Source organism: Ursus americanus, chromosome 22, assembly GCF_024610735.1.
Source record: "Ursus americanus isolate L20-20 chromosome 22, mUrsAme1.1.p, whole genome shotgun sequence".
In the NCBI taxonomy this organism is placed as follows: Eukaryota; Metazoa; Chordata; class Mammalia; order Carnivora; family Ursidae; genus Ursus; species Ursus americanus.
The window spans coordinates 33,556,400-33,576,107 of NC_142148.1; the positions used below are offsets into that span (position 1 = coordinate 33,556,400).

General features: G+C 43.7%; 1 protein-coding gene across 2 annotated transcripts in view; it reads left to right on the forward strand.

Moving 5' to 3' along the window:
- Window positions 1–754: 754 nt before the first annotated feature.
- Window positions 755–19,708, forward strand: part of PLCB4 (phospholipase C beta 4) — a 399,303-nt gene continuing 380,349 nt past the window's right edge. Inside the window, exon 1 of one of the 2 annotated variants that reach the window (XM_045808925.2) lies at window positions 755–895. The gene's annotated coding sequence lies outside the window, so the exon portion shown is untranslated. Of the gene's footprint in view, window positions 896–1,026; window positions 1,191–19,708 lie in introns of those variants that run through there. The other variant, XM_045808910.2, reaches the window with a different exon arrangement.

Consider the following 19,708-nt stretch of genomic DNA (forward strand, 5'->3'; position numbering starts at 1 on the left):
CTCTGAGGTTGCACTTGAGGGAGGACTTTTTGGAACCACTTAATCTCTCCGTGGCTCAGTTTAAGCCTCGAGAAAAAAAGAGATAATAGTAGTACTTGCTTTGGAAGATTGTTTTAAGGATTACATGAATAAAAAGCGTTTAGAATAGTGCCCGAAGCACTGTAAGCGCTTTATGTGTTTATAAAACAAAATGTAATCAAATAAACACCTCCCCCACCCCCGCCACCCGCTTTGGGGTACCAGTTCTCGCCAGTCCCGAACCCCTCCACCTCCCCCCCCACTCCCGCCCCAGGGCCCGCGGCGGGCTGCTGGTCTCCCAGCGGAGCTGGGTGCCACTCCCCCCTATCCCCAAGGTTCTGCGCCCCGTGCCACCCTGCGCGCACCCGGACCCCAGACACTGGGCACGTGCCGCGGCGTTTGGGCTGCGGTGGGCAGCCGGAGAGACCCCCGAGGAGCGCGCAGCGAAGCGGCTTCCCCAGACGCCCCACCCACCGCCTCCCGGCGCAGCCCGCGACCCTCCAGGGCCGCCCGCCCCCTAACGCTAGGCTGCGCCCCCGGCCCACCCGGCGCCCCCTCCCCGCCAGCCGGCTAGCGGCAGTCGGGCGGCCGGCCCTGCCCCTGCCCACCCCCAGCCCAGCCCGGGCGCGCCGCACTGGGCATGCTCCGTAGCCTGGGCAGGTTGGGGCTGCGAGGCGACAGCTCGGGCTCTGGAGCCGGGAGGCGAACGGGGAGGGAGACTCGGGGTTGGGGCGGAGGGAGCGGCCGGCCACGAAGGGACAGCGGGACCCGGGGCCGGGGACACGCCGAGCCCCGCGGGCGGGCGGGCGGAGCGGGCCGGCGCTGCTCCGCGGCTTCGACGAGGAGCGCCCGCGGAGACCCCCCGCCCTCGGCAGAGGTGAGGATCGCGCGCGGGGAGGCGGGGAGGCGGGGGGCGGGCGGGGGCCGGCGGGAGGGCGGGACCGGACGCGCCGGGAGGGGGCTCAGCGGCCGGCTCTCGGGGCGGGGGGGAGGGGGCTGGTGGCCCGGGGAGCAGTAAGTGAGCCGCACCGCAAACAAGATCTCTCTCACACACGCACACACATACACACACACACACGCGCGCGCGCGCGCACAGAAGCGCGCGCACACACTGGGTCTCCAGGCGGCGGCCGTGGCCGCATCCCCGGCAGCAGCTCCGGGCAAAGTGACAGGTAGGAGAAGGCATTTCGGGTCCCGCCCGAAGATGCTCCCGCCCGCCCCGGCCCGCGGGGTTTGTTTGCTCCCGGCGGGTGCGTCCCGGACGCGTGCGCGCGCACCCGGATGCCCTGCCGGGGAGCCGGTGCAGGTGCGGGGTGCGAGGCGCGGCGCGCGGGAGGCAGGGGTCCACGCGCCACCCACTCCTATAATCATCGCCCACTGGGTTTCCTCAGACTCTGTCCAGACGTTCACCGCTTCTGGCTAGAAATAGCTCGGCTGGACGTGTATATGATTATTTTGGTTGGAAATAGTTGGCACCGTGCAAAGCATGTAAATGTGTATGCATGTGGATGTTGTTACCGCTTCTGGGGAGGTAATAGAAATGATTGACCATTTCCACTTAAAACAACACTGACAGGCCAGCACTCGGTGGGGGGCAGTGTTTGGGCCTCCCAGAAGCACATAAATGATGGAGATTAAAGGTTGTCTTATTTTCAGAATTTTAAAGTTGCCTTTTCCTTAACTAATTAGACCCTGTCTACACAGTACAGTACTTCTGGCTGTAGACTTTGTAGGCAGTACCGAAGTATGGAAATATGGAAGTCACCAATTTCCAATTGTTTCTAAGTGCACCTTTACCTAAAATCATAAAACTCTTATAAACTTGCATTTTTCTAGAGAAAATATAAATGCCCATTTTATTTTCAAACTTACGCATGTATTTGAGAGATGACTTGCTACTCTTTTTTTTAACTCGTAGTGAGTCTAGTGTTAAAATCACAGGTGTTTAAAATTTAATTTCGGTCAAACCATTAATGGAAGGTCGCCTTTTTTTTTTTAACCATAAATGTGATACAGGGTGATCTATAAATTAAGTTATGAGTGTGTGGGAGATAGCTGTTTAATAATTCCGTTTGGTTGGCAATAATGTCATTCAAACATAGGCAGCCCTGTAATATCTAAAATTGAATTGAGTTTCCTCTTTAAAGGGAAATCAGATTCATAGAGTAAACATGACCAGGAAAAGCAACTGGTGACTTCACCTGGGCCATCTATGAAGTGGTTAAGAAAGTGTCTAAGGAACTGTGTTCCTCAGGAAAAACTGTGCGTGTTTGTGTGTGTGCGTGTGTGTGTGCATGTGTGTGTGTGTGTGTGTGTAAAATTTAACTTTATCCTTTTAGTTTTTTCAGGACTCTTGGTTTCAAAAATATGTGGTTGAACTGAGAACCTAATATTGTGTACTCTTTAAACTTCAGTGGCCTAAGTTATAGAGCCGTGCAAAAGCACAGCAATCTAGCTGGGTAGGGGCGTGTAGTTTAATCTGCCATTATCCACGTTATGTAATCTAGAATGCTGTTTTTCATAGGACAGTCTTGCATAGTTTTCAGCTGGTGTTTTAATCTGTTATGTCATCTTCCTTTTGAACTGTAGAAGTTTAATAAATGATTGCCATCTTGGGAGAACACCTGTTTTCATAGAAATTCACTTATTAAATGGAAGAGCATTTTTTATTGATTTTTTATTTCAGGAGACTTTTGCTGCTAGAGCTGGTAACCCTTTGCATGTAACATTATGGCATAGCTAAAGGTACCCTCTAGTAGATTACCAATTACACATCCCTCCAACTGTGATTACTCAACCATCTGAATTTCGTTTTGATTTAGCTTTGATGATATCACCACCCAGCTTTGAATTAATGGCTGTTGAAAATGCTATTCTACAAGTAACTGTCAAAACAGAATTTCTAAGACTCCATTTGATCACTGGATACACATTTCTATCTGTCGGAATAATGCTACCTTTATTTTACAAATGCACACCCACACAGAAGCGCTTTGTTCTCAAATACTGTCTTCTGAGTTTTATATTTGTGTGCCTGAAAATGGGAATGATATTAAACTACTTCTGTGCCCCAGAACCTTGAGGTAGTGTGTTTTCGCCTATGAGACAGCGAATATGAAAGTTTAGAGAGTGGTGATGGTTACCGAAAAGCTTTGGCAGAAATGGACTTTAAAAATCGGTATCGCTTTGAGTGATTTCATCTCCAGCAGAGACCTAGCCAATGCCTTTCGCCCTGCTATTTTATGTTTCCCAAGAATATGTCCTACTGTCTCTGCCTTAATGTGCAGTGTTGATTTAGGCATCAAGGGTCAGTTATATTTATTAGGAATTGAAATGTGTTTGCCTAGTAATCCCTAACCCACCTTCAAAGTTAGAATGGAGGTAAAATTGCCTTTCAGTGCTGCTGTGTTGTTTTCCTTGAACGGATCGCATTGGCATGCTGATTTGTGCACGGAGGGGATATAAGTGAGGCCAGCTTCTGGATGTTGTGTTGCATTTCCATCCTCAAACTTTCAGATGTAGCCAGCAGACTCAAATATCACAATTCACTAAAAACTTTTGTCGATTATTATTTTTTTAAAAAAATATGTTAGTCATTAGTTGCTGAGTTTATCCGATATTTTTAAAATTTTAAAGTCTTATATTGAGAATAAATTTTACCTTTTTGTATCACAGCACTTCATATAGTCATAGGAAAGAAAGCTTATGTATTTCTCCTCGTCTGCACAAATGCCCTTACTAGTGAACTCAAATATTTTTGGGGAAGCAAAAATATTCTTTGAAACTTAAAATTATTTAGCAGATTGTGGCTAAATTATCGTCGTTTGTAAGGACCACTTGTAAAGTAAGGATGAAACAGCATGTTTATTAGCATTCATGACCCAGGTTTTTAATAAACTGGCTTTCACGGTAAGTCTTGTAAAACCAAGAACTTCTGCGTTTTATATGCAGAATGAGGTCAAGGACTAATGGAGCCGCTTTAATGATCACACTTGGTATTTCATGTCCAGACTGAAGTTTCTAAAATAGATGCTTTTCACCTCGTAATGTGAACTTGTAGGCCATATTAGTGTCTGCCAAAAAGACTCATCCACCTCTCGAGAAATAAATACAGCTTTTCATTGCCGATGGCAGGCAGCAGCGACTTTCTGTGGTTTTGCTGGTGGTGTTCTGATATTCACTGTGTCTGCAAGGACACTGCTTAGTTCTCAGTACTGTCCATTCTGTATTTTTCTACTCCCCTGTAATCGCCAGGAAATAGAATAACCTTGAGTAGGTCTTTCCCCCATTCCTTAGTATTTGTTTTTCTGTGTAAGTTTCTCTTTTGATAAAGCCTTCCCCCTTAAAGTAGAAATACTTCCTCAAGGTGTAGTATTGTTTATCTAGTTATACCTTAGAATGACATGAAGGTCTAGCACATTCAGAGGCTGTGATCCTTTAGCTAACTAAATAGAAAAATAGGTGGTTTACTTCATCCCAGTGGAAGTAGAGCTGGGTAATAATGCATCACCGAGTCGATGAGTGAGAAGTCTGCATTGCCCTCATCAGAATTAAGCTTGCTTAAAAAAAAAAAAAAAAAAAAAAATCACCCAGAGTCACTTTTATGCTCAAGGCCGATTTCACCACCCCCAAATCCCACTTTGTAAAAGTCTGGCTGGGAAGCTCATGCCTTTTGGATGCTTTTCATATGGTAAAGGTATAACCCAAGTTCATAGAGGAGGTGAAGCACTAAAGCCCTACCTTCCAGCTCTCAGCTGGGAGATCCTTCTGTTGCAAGAGGATGAATGGTCAGCAGTTTTTATTTTTCGCTGCATGAATTCCATCTACTTTTTCCCCCCTTTTCTTTGAGGAATCAAAATAGTTGAAAGAGATGGAAATCAGAAGAAAATGTTTCTCTGAACACCTCTCTAGCCTACCACCTATAAAACCTTCCTTGAGAAGGTCACGTACCACGTGACTGCTCAGTAGCGTTATCTTATCCCCTTGACTGGGAGTCTCCTTCCCAGCTCTTCTCCTGTGATCCTTTGGTGTGCTGAGGGTTGGGAAATTTTACCTGTAGTGACCACACTACCCTTGGGCCAGGCAAGTCATTGCTTTAAGATACATTGCCCTCAAAACATTCTTTTGCTCCTGACAATTAAAGGGTGTTTTTGGCTCCCTGACATGACTGAAGTAGCCACCTCTTTAGAACAAAAGGAAGAAAGTAACTTGAAGTCATTGGTTATAAGCAGCTCATCCAGAGAAAAGAGACCACAGACCATTAGATTTATACTTGACGTCTCATGCTCTCCTCCAGAGCAAGAGTCCTTCATCTCAGGCCTGCCCTGTAATGCTTTGAGGATGGAATGTGGTGGGTCCATGAATATAGCTGGCAAATGAATTATGTCTTTATTTGCATTTGCTTCCAAATGATAGGCTAAGTGTTACTGTCACTCTGGATCTTGGCATTTAACGGCTTGAAAAAGAAACACATGGATTACTAGGTATGTCCAGATTTTTAGAAAAATTATTTTGATAAGTATATTCCAATATAATTAGTTTCCTTTGTGCTTAATTTTATACATTTAAAAATATTATACTTATAAGGGTCTATATGATTCACCAGATTTGATAGAGAGTGGGGTCTGTAATCCATTGAAGGTAAAGGACAACTGCTCTAGAAACACTTTGTCTTAGAGGCAGCTGGGGGCTAAGTGGGGGGGGGGGTTGCGCTATGGGTTTGCTTTCAGCAGGTGCCAAGTTGCTAAGACCCTCAGGTGTTGGGATCAGGCAGACCTGAGTTCGAATCTCAACTATGTCATGTATCGGCTGTGTGACCCTGGGCATCTACTCAGTTGCTCCATCTGTAAAATGAGGAGAATAACCCCATAGGGCAAAAGTGGACAGCACGCTGTATTGTGCCTGATGCTGGGTATTGGGTTTCTATTGCTGCTGCTACAAATGCTATTAGTCCTTCTCCTGATGCCGCTAGTATTACTGCTCGCCCTCTCCATCTCTGTAGGGGCAGATGCCATTGACCTATCCACACACGGAGTTGGCTGAGTCAGTTCCTATAAAACTTGTAAGAGGGGACCCCTGGGTGGCTCAGTAGGTTAAGCATCTGCCTTCGGCTCAGGTCATGAGCTCAGGGTCCTGGGATCGAGCCCCAGGGTGAGGCTCCTGCTCAGGAGGGAGTCTGCTTCTCCTTCTGCCTTTACCCTCCCCCCACCTGCTTGTGCATGTACACACACACACACACACACACACACTCACACACTCTTTCTCTCTCAAGTAAATAAAATATTTTATTAAAAAAATTTGTAACAAGGGATACTTGCTCTGCCGCCCCGCAAGTATAGAAAGTTCTGGTCACCTTTTAGGGCTGCTGTGAAGTTCCAGATCATCCCCCCTGGACTTGCCTAACCTTGAGACTGCAGTCGGACAGGGGGATCTAACACGAACTCAGTCCTAACTGCCTCAAATTCTGTGACTGCCGGGCTGCAAACCATGCTCCGTGAGCCAGATGTTTTCCCCAGGCTTTGAAAGAAGACCATCGTAAGCCAGCTAGGCCTGCAAGGAGAGAGGCAGCCCCTAAAATAACTTGGAGATCTCTGGTGTTTAAGAGGCTTGGTGCCTCCTGCTTTCTGGAGGGGGGGTAGGGAGTTTCAGGGCTGCACATCACATAGTAATAGCAACAGCAGTCACAACACAACAGACATGTATCGAGCAAGGAAGTGCGCCACGTCACTGGATCCTTTCTTTGGTGATTACTAATAGTCTCTCTGTTTTACGCTTGGGGAAACTGAGGCTTGGAAAGGTGAAGTTGCTTCAGAGAGTTAAATTTAGAGGAGGGATGTACACCCAGGTGGAGGACGCCAGAACTCCCACTTCTAACCACTGCCCTGCGTTACCTGCCACCAAGGTACGTGCTGCCGAAAGGTTTGTGGCCGTAAAAAGTCTTGTGACCATTCTTTCAAGGGACTGGGCTGAGGTCTGACAGAGAAGGTTCTGGCAACCCTGCTGGGAACCTGTAATTGAAATAGGAAGTTGAGCATGGAGCCACGCGTCCTCAGCTAATCCTGACCACTTTTGTTTCCGCAGGTGCTTGGGCCAGAAGTCTGAGAGAGGGAGATTACTAAGTGCGACCCTGGGCTAGCCTAGAAAGGAATTTAAGTGTTCTGCAGGGCCAGCTTTTACCTGGTGAGGTGCCTCAGGGGTTCCCTTCAGGGGTGGCACACTCTGATTTTTCTGAGGGCCAGGTAAGCAACGTGCGGCTGCCCACGTGTTAGAGACGTGAAGGAGTGGTGGGGACTGCACAGGGCTGACACATTTCCACCAGGCGGGCGTGGGGCACAGGGTCGCCAGAGCCTCTACAATGATAAGAGAAGCATGAAATCCAGATTTATTTTTAAGTGTGAGATCTCATTTGAAAATGGTTTAGAAATCAGTTAAAATAAAAACAAACATGTCAGCCTCTGGGGTGGCCAAACAAAACCCATGTGTGGAACGAATTCGGCCCATCAGCTCCCATTTTGAGCCTTTTGTTAACTGTGCTCGGAAAAACCGTGTACTAGAAGTTGCCAGAACTGTAGTTTCATCTTGAAGGAAGCACGGCATCCTTTTTATTCAGGCGTGATTTTTTTTTTTTTCCCCTCCTGTAAAATTTCTTACGAGGGTTGCTATGGTCATTTATTTCCAGCAGACATAGGTTTTTGATTCTGAATTTCCGCTTGTTTTTCTTCTCCCTCGTTCTTCTAAGATGTTAGCAAACATACCAAATTGAAGGAGGCAAGACATGGCTTTCTCTCCTATTTCATGGTGCTCCTTTAAATGAGGACACCTAAGTGTGGAGAAATGGGTGACTTCGTTTATGGGGACATGCAGGTTCTTTTGTATACATCACTGTCTTGAACCCTAACCAGTCCCAAAATATGCTCACTGCTGTGTGGTAGTCCTTGCCATATTTGTCCTGGACATAGAGAAGGTAGATCTGTTTCCGCAGGTTAGTGTTTCAAGGTGCAATCTACTTAACAGCCCTCATTTTCTTTTGGTTCTTAAATGAGTGATCATGAGTGATCAAATGAGAGTGGAAGTCCCTTTGAGGTGGGTTTCTCTCATATCTGCTGATGCACTGTCATTGGACAAATCACTAAACCCCCTCTAGAATTTCTTTTTTTTTTTAAGATTTTTATTTATTTATTTGACAGAGAAAGAGAGAGAGAGAGAGAGAGAGAGAGAGAGAGAGCACACCAGCAGGGGGAGCGGCAGGCAGAGGGAGAAGCTCCCTCAGCAGGGAGCCTGATGAGGGGCTCGATCCTAGGACCCTGGGATCATGACCTGAGCTGAAGGCAGACACTTAACCAACTGAGCCACCCAGGTGCCCCTAGAATGTCTGTTAATTTTTTGTTTTCATTGGTTTTTAAAATGATGTATGTGATACGTTCATATGTTCCAATCCAAATGAGCATGCCGAAAATAGAAACAAAATGTAAAATACTCTTACCTACTCGCACCCGTCCCCAAATATGACCATTGGCAACAGCTTAGAGTGCCTCTTTCCTCTCCCTTTTCTGTGCACTTACATGTGTATGTATATATACGTGTCTTTTTCTTATTACATCAACAGGATTATTCTGTATGCATTTTTCTGTTATTTGCTTTTGTTCACTTAAGGTATGTCATCGAGCTTTTTCCATGACAGTATGCTGGTTATCTTTTTCTTTCTCACATTATAGAAACTTTGGTGCAATGGGTACCATATTTTATTTAACCATTCACCTGTATTCACTGTTGCACCCTGAAAGATTAGAGATCTTTGTACGTAGGGTCTTTTTGCACCTGTGTGAGATTTTCTTGTCGCTAAATTCCTAGAAATAGAAATAATTGGTCAAAAGGGTATGCACATTTTCCATTTTGAGAGAGCACTGCCAAATTGCCGTTAAGAAAGGCCTCCAAGGAATTTCTATCTCGTGGAACCTCAAATTATGAACATATCCTCTAATTGAAGCATGCCCCACATTGTTACATTGTTTCACTGATTCAGTCGGATTTCAGTTACATACAGTGCATCAGGAAATGATTGAGAAGTAGTCTATGTCCTTAAATGTCTTGAAAATACAATCCTTAATCAAAAGGAATTTCTCAGGTAAGAGGCCAGTTTAAAAACTCTTTAGTAAAAAGATACCTTGCCGACTCAGAATTGAAAATCTGTATTCTGATAGTTTGGTTAGCTGTGAAATTCGAGATCACTCATAGCCGGGACGTGTCATAAGCACTCTTGAATATATGGTCAAAGAAGTGAGGGACTGCACAGCCAACAGAGGTTGATTTTGACCTGGGAAAATCAAGTTAATTTCATTGCTAAAAATTCTGTCCAGGTGTATTTATAGCTTTCAACTTTCAAATACTTACTTAAGAATCTCATTTACTTTCTACTTAGAGAATTATAATGTTCAGAGATAATGCTATTTTATTGAGTTTTATTATTTAATAGATACCTGAAGGTGATTTCCATAATATTTAAAAATGATATATAGACAAAGGGCTATATACATTAGAAACTCCTCTTTATTTTCATTTTGAGAGATATTGGGAAAAATACAGAAAATCTAGGTCACTGATTCCTAACTTTTTCCAGAAGTCACAACTTCAGTAACTATAGCTGTTACCAATAAAATGAAGTGAATTATTAATACTTTTTAGAATTTTGTGCCATCCTTTGAAAGACTTGCAATCACCTTAAAGTGTCACAGTATGAGGTTTGATAATCTTGATAAGGATAAAGCGTTGGAAAATGAAACGTTTCTGTTTTCAAAGATGGATTTGGTTCTTTCATGTTTCTCCAGATACCCGTTTTTGAGAAGAATTCTGGTTAGTTTGGCAGTGACATTCAGATTCTGATTGTATGCCTTCTGCGTGTTTATTTTTACAGCACGCTGAATTGTAGAAATATGGTAGGATTCAGTTCTATTTCCTTGGCATCGAAACCTTGCTATTCAAGAAAGCGTGTACTAGGTTTTTGCTCATGGAAATGTTACAACGATTTACAGTTTACAGACAATTTCCTTTGATCGTGTGTGCGAGAGCGACGGTGGAGGGCCTCCCCTGGTCACTCTTCAACCCTGTGTCATTCAGGGCCTGTCAAGGAACAGATGGCATGTGTAAACTGAGTTCTCTGCAGAAGGTTTAATAAAGGGACCCTTTGGAAGGTTTGGGCAGGTGTAGGGAACACAACCAGGTGGGTGCTGCAGAAGGACTTAGCAATGATGGAGAGCTGTTCTCGCTCTGAGTGGAGGGGCAAGAAGTCTGTCTGGCAAGAGCTGTGTCTTTCTGTAGGGGGGACACAGTCAACCTGTCATGTGCTTGCAGGGAGACAGTGGGGGAATGAAATGTCTGCCTCACTTTTCCCTTGCCCCCCGCCCCCAACTTCTGACTGGTGTCGTCCATTAGCTGAATCCATAAAGAAGCCAAAGGACTTAGGAAAGGAGGCAAGGCTGCAGAAGCATGGCAGATGGGTCTGGGGAGGCAAATGGCAGATGCTACCCACCTGCCAACCAGAGCAGAGGTGTCGGAGGTCAGTCCAGGGTGGAAAGCCTGGTTTGGGGGACAAAGAAGAGAAAATAGCTACAGTGATTAAATTCAAATTGAAGGCTGGAATGTTCTAGAACACCACATGGCTGGTAGCAGTATGATTTGTGGTGGGTCATAGAGAAACTTTTTTTTTTTTTTTTAAATTGTTGGTTCATTTGAAATGGACTGTGTTTCTTGGGATATGCATAGAGTGGGAAACTTGATGTGTTTATCTGAAGATCTCAAAGTGTAGGCCCTAGACAGCTGAGGTAGAAGGGATTCATAAAGTCTTTCAATATGGAGTTGGATACCTAAGATATAATTCCTTCGCTTTTAATATTTTATGAAAATATTTTATTTAAAATGTCAGGTACCTAGGGGAAGAGACTAGGAGGAAATTAAGGTTATTAGCAGTAATTTTCCTTCAAAGAAGTCAATTTAACAGAATCATTAGCATCACTGAATGGAAATGAACAAGCTTTATTTTCCCATTTGTTCAACATGGCAGGAAGACTCGGAGATTTTGGGCTCATTTATTTTCTCATTTTCGTGGCCCTGTTGTTTGAAAAGATGAAAAGACTGCTCTGTTTGGTTTGTGTACTCGTTCTGAATGAACAAGCAATGAAACTTGATTAGAATCATAAAATCATACTGCTGGAAGGACTATCAGGGTTCATCTCTTCCTACCTCCAAATGTTATGGTATAAGAAACTAAGGCATTAGCTGTTAGCATTTGCTGCTGTGCAAATTCCCTGAGGTGGTGACTCTGGGGAGGTCACATCACTTTGCCAGCCTGAAGGAATTGCACTAGATTAGTTCATTTTTGCTGTTCCCTTACAGATTCCCGAAGTCCCCGTTTGCAAGGGTCTGCTTGTCCATCCTGTGCAATCTTCGTATATGAGAGGCAGAGCGGTGACATCTGGTCTACCAGTTAGTCCTTAAAGTGGTATTCTCTGGAGGTCTCTACATTGCTTGTGATTCATCTCTATTTACTTTCTGTACAAGATAACTCCTCCACTTCTACCATTGTTACAGCCTATATACTGGTGACTCCTATACCCCTGACCTCTTGTCTGAGCTTCACTGACATTCTGTTGTCTGCTGGAGAGCCTAACATTCAAGTCCTATGGATACTGTCAGATCGGAGTATCCAAAAGAGAAGTCCTCAACTTCACTCCAAATCCATGTCTCATCCTGGGTTCTAAATCTTCGTGAAATAAGCCACTGATCTGTTGTTGAGTCTACCCTATGAGTATCTTGCATTTCGGTCTGCTCCTGTCCATTCCTGTAGCCACCGCCTAAGAGGTGTTCTCAAATTCTGTGGCTTGATTTTTCCTGTAATGTTTCAGTCAGCTTCCCTGTTGTTCTCTCATTCATTCCTCTTTCATGTGTTCTATTGGCTATTGAGTATCACCTACTGTAACAGTAAGAGAGTTGCAGCTCTTGCCCTCAGGGGTCTACAGTTTACTGGAGGAGGTAGATAAACAGCTACTTTATACATTTACATCTCTGGGCGCCGGTGACTCTCGGTTTCAGCTCTGGTCACGATTTCAGGGTCATGGGATCGAGCACCGAGTCCGGCTCTGTACTCAGTGCTGAGTCTGCTTGGAATTCTCTCTCTCTCCCACGGCCCCTCCCCCTGCTTGCCCGCACGCGTACTCTCTCTCTCTAAATAAATAACGTATTTTTTAAGAAATGAATTTACATCTCTGCTGCTTTACTGCATTCTCCTTACTCAGCTAAAGTAATTTGCACAAAACAAATCTTTTTATAGCATTACCTCTAAAATGCTTCAACAGCTCTCTATTGCTTTCAGGACTTAATTCTGTTTCCCTAATTTGCCAAATACAAGCCATTCCATGGCCGGACCATAACAATAAAGTTTTAATGCTTTTATTTGCGTCACCTACTCTAAGCGATATTAAAGTTCCAAGAACATAAGATCCGTGGCCACAGTGCCTTTGCTGACTTTGCACCCAGCCCCCTTCTGCACCTGGCTGCATCCTGCAGGCCTTTACACACCCCCCCACAGCTGTCTTCTTCCCTGCAAAGCCTGCCAGGATCTCAACTCCAGCTTGGATGCCCCACCTTCATCCTCCTGTTGCATGGTTTGCAGATTTGAGCCACAGCATGACTTCTGTGGGGAAGGGAAGAATCTGGTGCATGTGAGAAGACTAAATTAATGTCTCTTAAATGATTGAATAACTAAATGCCATGATCGCAGAGTCTGCAGATTGGGCAAATGAGGGAAGCAATCTGATGAATAAGCAGAAGAGGTGCCATGTTAAATAAATTGAAACCATCTGCAGACTTACAACAGAGGGAAGGAATATTCCATGATTATTTACACTGGCCCCTGAGAAGTGGCACGACAATCAGTTTGGAAAGATGATCAGTAATCTGAAAACTCTACGTTCATTAATTCTGCTAACAGAAGTTCTGATATGAATTAATAGTATACTAGAACCAGAGGAGACATTTCCCTGAAGATGGCTTATCATTTACTCCTGCTGGGCACACTCTCACATTGTTTTTTTCTGCTTTATGAGTTAATTTTAATCAAGTTATGCTTATATTTCTTACAGTGTGTTAGATCTCTGAATCAGAAAAGCTTTTTGTAAATTTCAAACTTGGCTAGAAATTCACAGGAAAAAAGCGTTGATTTAATCAGATTATTTTATTAAGTGGGACTCTTGGTAATCTAAAATGCTTTGTATTTATTTTCTTGTAGCATTTTCTTTTCAGAATGGCTTGTGAATATTATCCGTGCCAAAGAGAGCGAGAGAGGGAGTGAGCAGGAGAGCTATTAATTAATTGAAGGAAAATATTCTGCTGAACATTGTTTTTAGGAGAGCATCTTTTGGAGTTCCCAAATCAGGAGTTCCCAAATTATTCGTGATGTCAGTTTGGATCATATGAAAATGGCGGCTCTGATGGTCTTAACCATGCTGCCCTCCGCACCAAGCTTGGGCCATCAGTTGTGATTGGAGGGTTCTTCTTTATAATTGGCATCTTTTTGATTTGGCAAATTTCTTTTAGTTTTGTGTTCAAAAAGTGCTGGTTAAGTGTGTTAATTATTAGATACATCTTCGTTCAAATTTGAATGGGGACAACAGTTAGAAGGGTTGCCGCATAGTTATTTGCAGCCGCTGAGAAAAGATTTCACAACAGCACTTTGAAAATACAAAGAGGGAGTATTTCATTTTATTTAGCCTTTTTGGACCTGTGAGGCCCTCTGAGAACCTAAAGGCTGGCCTCGTTCTGTCCATTTTTCATTCCCTTTGAAAGAATTTCAAAGTAAGTTAAAAGTTCCTCTCCCATCTGTCATAAGTAACGTACAGAGATTTCTTGCACAGTTACCAGAGGGAAAGGAGGGAATTTGAAAGTGCAGATGATTTGGGTATCAGTACCTCTTGTGAAAGCAACTGAGCTTGAAGCAGGCTCTCCCGCACCCTTCTGTTACGTGGTAATTTTCATTTTCTCAGCTTGAATTGATATATGTGGCAGCCCACCAGGTTTTGCATCAAGATTGATTACCAGGAGGAATGCACTCCTTGATTAAGAGCAACAAACGCGGTTTAAAAACCTTCTGGAAATGTTGCACTTTTTACCGAGCCCGGGCTCTCCCACCTTTGAGAGGTGAAGGCATAAGTTACCTGAATGATATAGCTCGCTGCTAAATGGGGACTGTGATCTAGAATGTCTCAAGAAAAATTGCGGAAAGCAGCTGTTTGATTGCAGAAGGGGTCTGATGCAAGGAGCAGGGTGGTAGTGAATCAGTGCTTCCTACCCTCACATAAGGCATAAGACCGTCAGAAAACAACGTACACACACACACGCGCACACACACACACATGCACACACACACTCTAGGCTCTCAGGCCGTGCCGTGGACCGGAATATGTCAGAAGGCCCTCTGTAAAGAAATGGAGTCCCTTTGATAGTTTTGAGTCATTACTGGGTAGCTCTGTGATACTCAGAATGTTGTGATTTTCCAGGATGCTTGAAGACCAGGCCCCAAATCCAGCATCCTTTAGGCTTAGGCCGTGTGCCCTGGGCCTGACAAATGAATGCAGCCCTATTTAATTCAGTGACTCTGCAGCTTAAGTGTAATTACCACCTTTGAGAACTGAGTGATTAAAGCATTTGCTCAAGGTCACGTGGTGGATCAGTGGTACAGATGGGCCTCCAACTAAAGGCGACCTGCACCCATACGGCGACATCTGTGGTCAGCCAGCCATGTGGGACACAGTCCCCCCCGCCCCGCCCCGGCCCGTCTGATGGAACTGTGATTCTGGCTCAGGGTAGCAATGCATCCACTTTAAAATACTGCCCTCCTTGCCCCCCTCTGCTTACCCAGTTCTGACCAGTAGGACACGGATGCACATCTTTGGGTGGGCTCTTCCTTCCTGACGTCTTCCCTTTCCTTCCTGGAACCTGGACGTGATGCTTAGACTTGCAGATGCCGTCTTGTGGTTGTGACGGTGAGAGCACACACGGAGGGCAGCAAAACGGGAAACAGAAGGCATCTAGTTCCTTGACGACTTATTTGAGTGGCTTTAGCAGCTCTAAGCAACTTACCTATGAGCCTCTTGCTCACTGAGAAGGAAAAGGGACTGATGAAGTCGCTCCGATGGGTGTTATAGACCGAATTGTGTCCCTCCAAGATTCACACATGGAAGCCCAGACCCCCACTAACTCAGAATGTGACTGTACTTGGAGAGAAGGCCTTTAAAGTGGTACGTTTAAAATGAGGCTGTTCGGTTGGGACTTAATCCAGTCTGACCGGTGTCCATAGAAGAAGCGGCTATCAGGACGCGGGAGAGAAACCAGGGACATGTACGCACAGAGGAAAGGCCATGTGAGGACACAGTGAGAGGTGGACATCTTCACGCCAAGGAGACTTTCCAGAAAACAGCCCCGTCGGCACCTTGATGTTGGACTCGCAGCCTCCAGAGTGAGGAGAAGAAACATCTCTGGTTCAAGGCCCCCAGTCTGTGGGGGATCGTATGGCAGCCCCGGCAGACCGGGACAGCGGGGCTCCCTTCCCGTGTAGCTGTCTGCAGTCCAACTGATAGAACAAAATAATTTCGATGATTTACTAGTTCTACGCTATGTTTTATGAATGCTGTCCCCATAGCGCTTGTGACACTGGGCTTTTGTTTAACTTGCACTGTCCTGCCCCTAAACACACACACTCTCTCTCTCTCTCTCTCTCTCTCTCTCTCTCTCTCTCTCTCTGAGCTTCTGTAGGCTGGGGTTGCCAATTTCTGTTTGCTCCTTCACAGCACAATATTTGCACATAGCAGGCACTTTATACTTGCCTGTAGAATAAATTACTGAAAAGAAGGTACAGTTGACCCTTGAGCAACATGGGGGTTAGAGGTGCCAACTGCCTGAGCATTCAAAAACTTGCATATCATTTTGGCTCCCCGGAAACTTTACTGATAGCCTGTTGTTGACCAGAAGCTCTACTGATAACACTGAGAGTTGATGAAGACGTATTTTGTATGTCAGTATTATATGCTGTATTCTTAAATGAAAGTAAGCTAGAGAAGAGAATATGTTATTAAGGAAATCATAAGGAAGAGTAAAGACGTTTACAGTCTTGTACTGTATCCTTTGGAAAAAATCCACACATAACTGAACCTGTGCAGTTCCAACCCGTATTGTTCGTGGGTCAGCTAACTGTACTTGACAATATTTAGGAAAACAGAATGGTTCGATTAGAATAATGATAAAAAACACATATGCTCTTTTATCATTGCACAATAATAATTTTGGTATTTGAGCCTATATTCCTGATTTCAAAAGGTGCTTTTGTCCTAAATTGGTTTAGTTTACAGGGGATTTGTTTTCCCTGAATTTTCATGACCCTTAGTTTATAGGCGGGGATTTAGATAAATCATACATCGCCTCTAGTCAGTTCCTCTGTTTTTTCTGTATGAGTTTAACGTTCTTCTTTAAGGAGTCTTAGAGTTAAAACATTTTATGTTAAATGAGCTTAAATCACTTCCCATAATTAGGAACTTGAATCACTGCCTAATTTACAATTTGATAAGTAATGCGGACTTATTGAATTTCACTGCGATCAATCTAAGTCCAAGGGTAAGTTTTTAAAAAACAAAATCAAGGGGCGCCTGGGTGGCACAGCGGTTAAGCGTCTGCCTTCGGCTCAGGGCGTGATCCCGGCATTATGGGATCGAGCCCCACGTCAGGCTCCTCCGCTGGGAGCCTGCTTCTTCCTCTCCCACTCTCCCTGCTTGTGTTCCCTCTCTCACTGGCTGTCTCTATCTCTATCTCTGTCGAATAAATGGATAAAATCTTAAAAAATAAATAAATAAATAAAAATGGTTTTGGTCCTTCTTTCTTTGCTTTTAACTTCTAACTGACCTTTTAAGTAGTCGAGGAAATACGTATGATTTCTTTTCAGATAGTTGGTGCTTTTCTTTCCTGATATTCTTTTGTGTGAAGAATAAATTGTGTGGTCTTACTTGAGGTACAGTATAGTGTTTTGCTTTATTTGGTGCTTTTTAGACAGTATAGTGCTATGTTCTCAGTTAAATCACCCAGGAATTTGACAGCTGAGATATGATGTATTTTCTTTAGAATATGCTACCCAGAACCTGACATAGGTACAGCACTGAATGGGGTCAACTTAATAACATGTCTCGACTCCTTTTTGTATGTGCATGAAATGTCAGTGACTGCGTGAACTCATCTGTATTTGAACACACTCGTTTTGAGCCCTTCGGCTCTTTCAAGCACTCATAACTCATTCGCACTTTTTAAATTAGATTTGTGCAGTGGCTAACACACAGTAGGCTCTTAAATGTATCCTAAAATGAATTTGTAAGATGGGGACACTGACCGTATGCTGTTATAATACTTCTCTTCCTTATTTCATGGTTTTGTATGTCCTATTTTGGATTTGTATGCACTCTGCTGTTTCTAAAATTGGTAGCTAAGCAATGCATTTTTTAACATTAATTATCAAGTTTTGTCTTACTCTTAAATTTCTTGTGGTTACACGAGACAGCCCAGTGGACATCTACCTTGCCAACACCCACTTTTCTGGGTTGAAAATATATTGTGACTATCACCTTGACGTTCAGGAGCGTTGACTCTTCTCTGAAAACCTGACGCTCAGTGTGATTGTAAATGCCTGTTCCTATAATATCCTCAATTACGCAATAAAAAGAATCCAGAAAAATCGTCAGGATACTTGAACATTTTATATAGGGATTGGCCTTGTACAGCACAGACTTACCCGCAAGAAAGAGTTCATTTTCCAAAGAATCCTTCACCAAACCAAAGGTTCGGGTTACGATCTTGAGGCTGTGACTCTTTGGTTGTTATAATCACAACATCTGGAGGAATGTCTCTTTCTTCCTAGGAACAAAATGATATGTTTACACTTTTTTTTTTTTGGAGGAATGTTACAAAATGTGTCTATTGCATGACTCATTTTATAGTATAAGAGGTGATTTGAATTAAATTATCATTGAAATTTTTACCCTGTCTGCTTTACTCACTTAGACCACATGACTTTATGAAGAGTCAGGCAAAGCCAACAGAAGAAAAAGTGATTCCCTGAAACTCGTTTTGTCTAGATCGAAAAGGATTGATTTTAGAACTGAGGATTCCAGACCGAAAAGGTATTCCAAAGTTATTCTTCTGTACAAAGTGTAGCAACAACGTATGGGAAGAAAACCAACATTTTTCAACTGCCTAGTAAAGGTCAGGCATTCCACCAGGTACTTCCATTTGGGCATAATTCATTGGGAGAGACAGTTTAACAACATGGGTGTGTGTGTGTGTGTGTGTTTTGTGGGGCTCTAGCTTTGTCACTAACTAGCTGGGTATCCTTCAGGCAAGTTATTGACCGCTTCTTCATTTTCTTTTTTTTATATCAATCCTGCGAGATAGGCGATGATCTCCCTATTCTGTAGATAAGGAAACTGAGGCCCATGTAAGTAAATTTCTTCAGGGCCACACGACTAGTGAGGTGCAATGCTTGATTCTGGAGCCAAACCCCGCTCATAATCCAGCTCCCTGTCTCCCATTCCGTGTGGTCCCCTTTCCAAGGCTGTGTTTTTGCATAGCTACCGAGTTGATGGTTTCAACCAAGTAGGCTGGTTGCTTTCATGTTGTAAGAGCTCACATTAGAGGTACTGGTTATAAGAAGAAGGCTCAGAAAAGGAAATTGGGAGAAGGGACTTGTAGCTGGCCATTCCCCTAGCTGACTAAGTATCCTTGAGCAAGTCACCTGTCTCACTTTTCTTATCTCATAAATGAAGGACTTAGGCTTCTAGAACTTTCAGATTTACTCTTTGATCATCGTGAAGTATTCCTCCTTGTCTCTAGTAAGATTTCTTGTGATAAAGTCTATTTGTCTTAATATAGCCAGTTCAGCTGTCTTTTATTTCCTGTTTGAACACTGGGTGTAACTTTTTCCCTTCTTCTGACCTATTTGTGTGTTTCTTTTTTCTTTTCTTTTTTTTTTTTTTAAAGATTTTATTTATTTATTTATTTGACAGAGAGAGAGACAGCCAGTGAGAGAGGGAACACAAGCAGGGGGAGTGGGAGAGGAAGAAGCAGGCTCCCAGTGGAGCAGGGAACCCGATGTGGGGCTTGATCCCAGGAACCTGGGATCATGCCCTGGGCCAAAGGCAATGACTGAGCCACCGAGGTGCCCCTATTTGTGTGTTTCTATTTAAAGTGTTCTCTTTGTTGGGCAAGTATGGTTGATTCTTGCTTTATTATTATTATAATTATTATTACTGTTTTTATTCATTCTGACAGTCTGACATCTGACTGGAGTGCTGGTCTACTCCATTTAAAAGAGCTGCCAATATGGTTATATTCTGGAGGTAAAGTTTGAAGAGGTATATTACATTCGCGCCATCTTGATTTTCTTTTTCTTCTCAGTTTTCTAATTTAACTTTATGGAAAAAAAAAATCTTTTATAGGTTGGATATTTATTAGTGTAACCGTTTGTTGAGTGGGTCACACTTAGTAAGACACAAACAGAAAGCAGTTTTATTCTTTTCCCACCTTGACGTTGGATGATATTTTTAGTAGATTCCATAGCTGTTGAGTCATTGTAAAGTATCGAAACAACCTGATTTTTGAATATTAG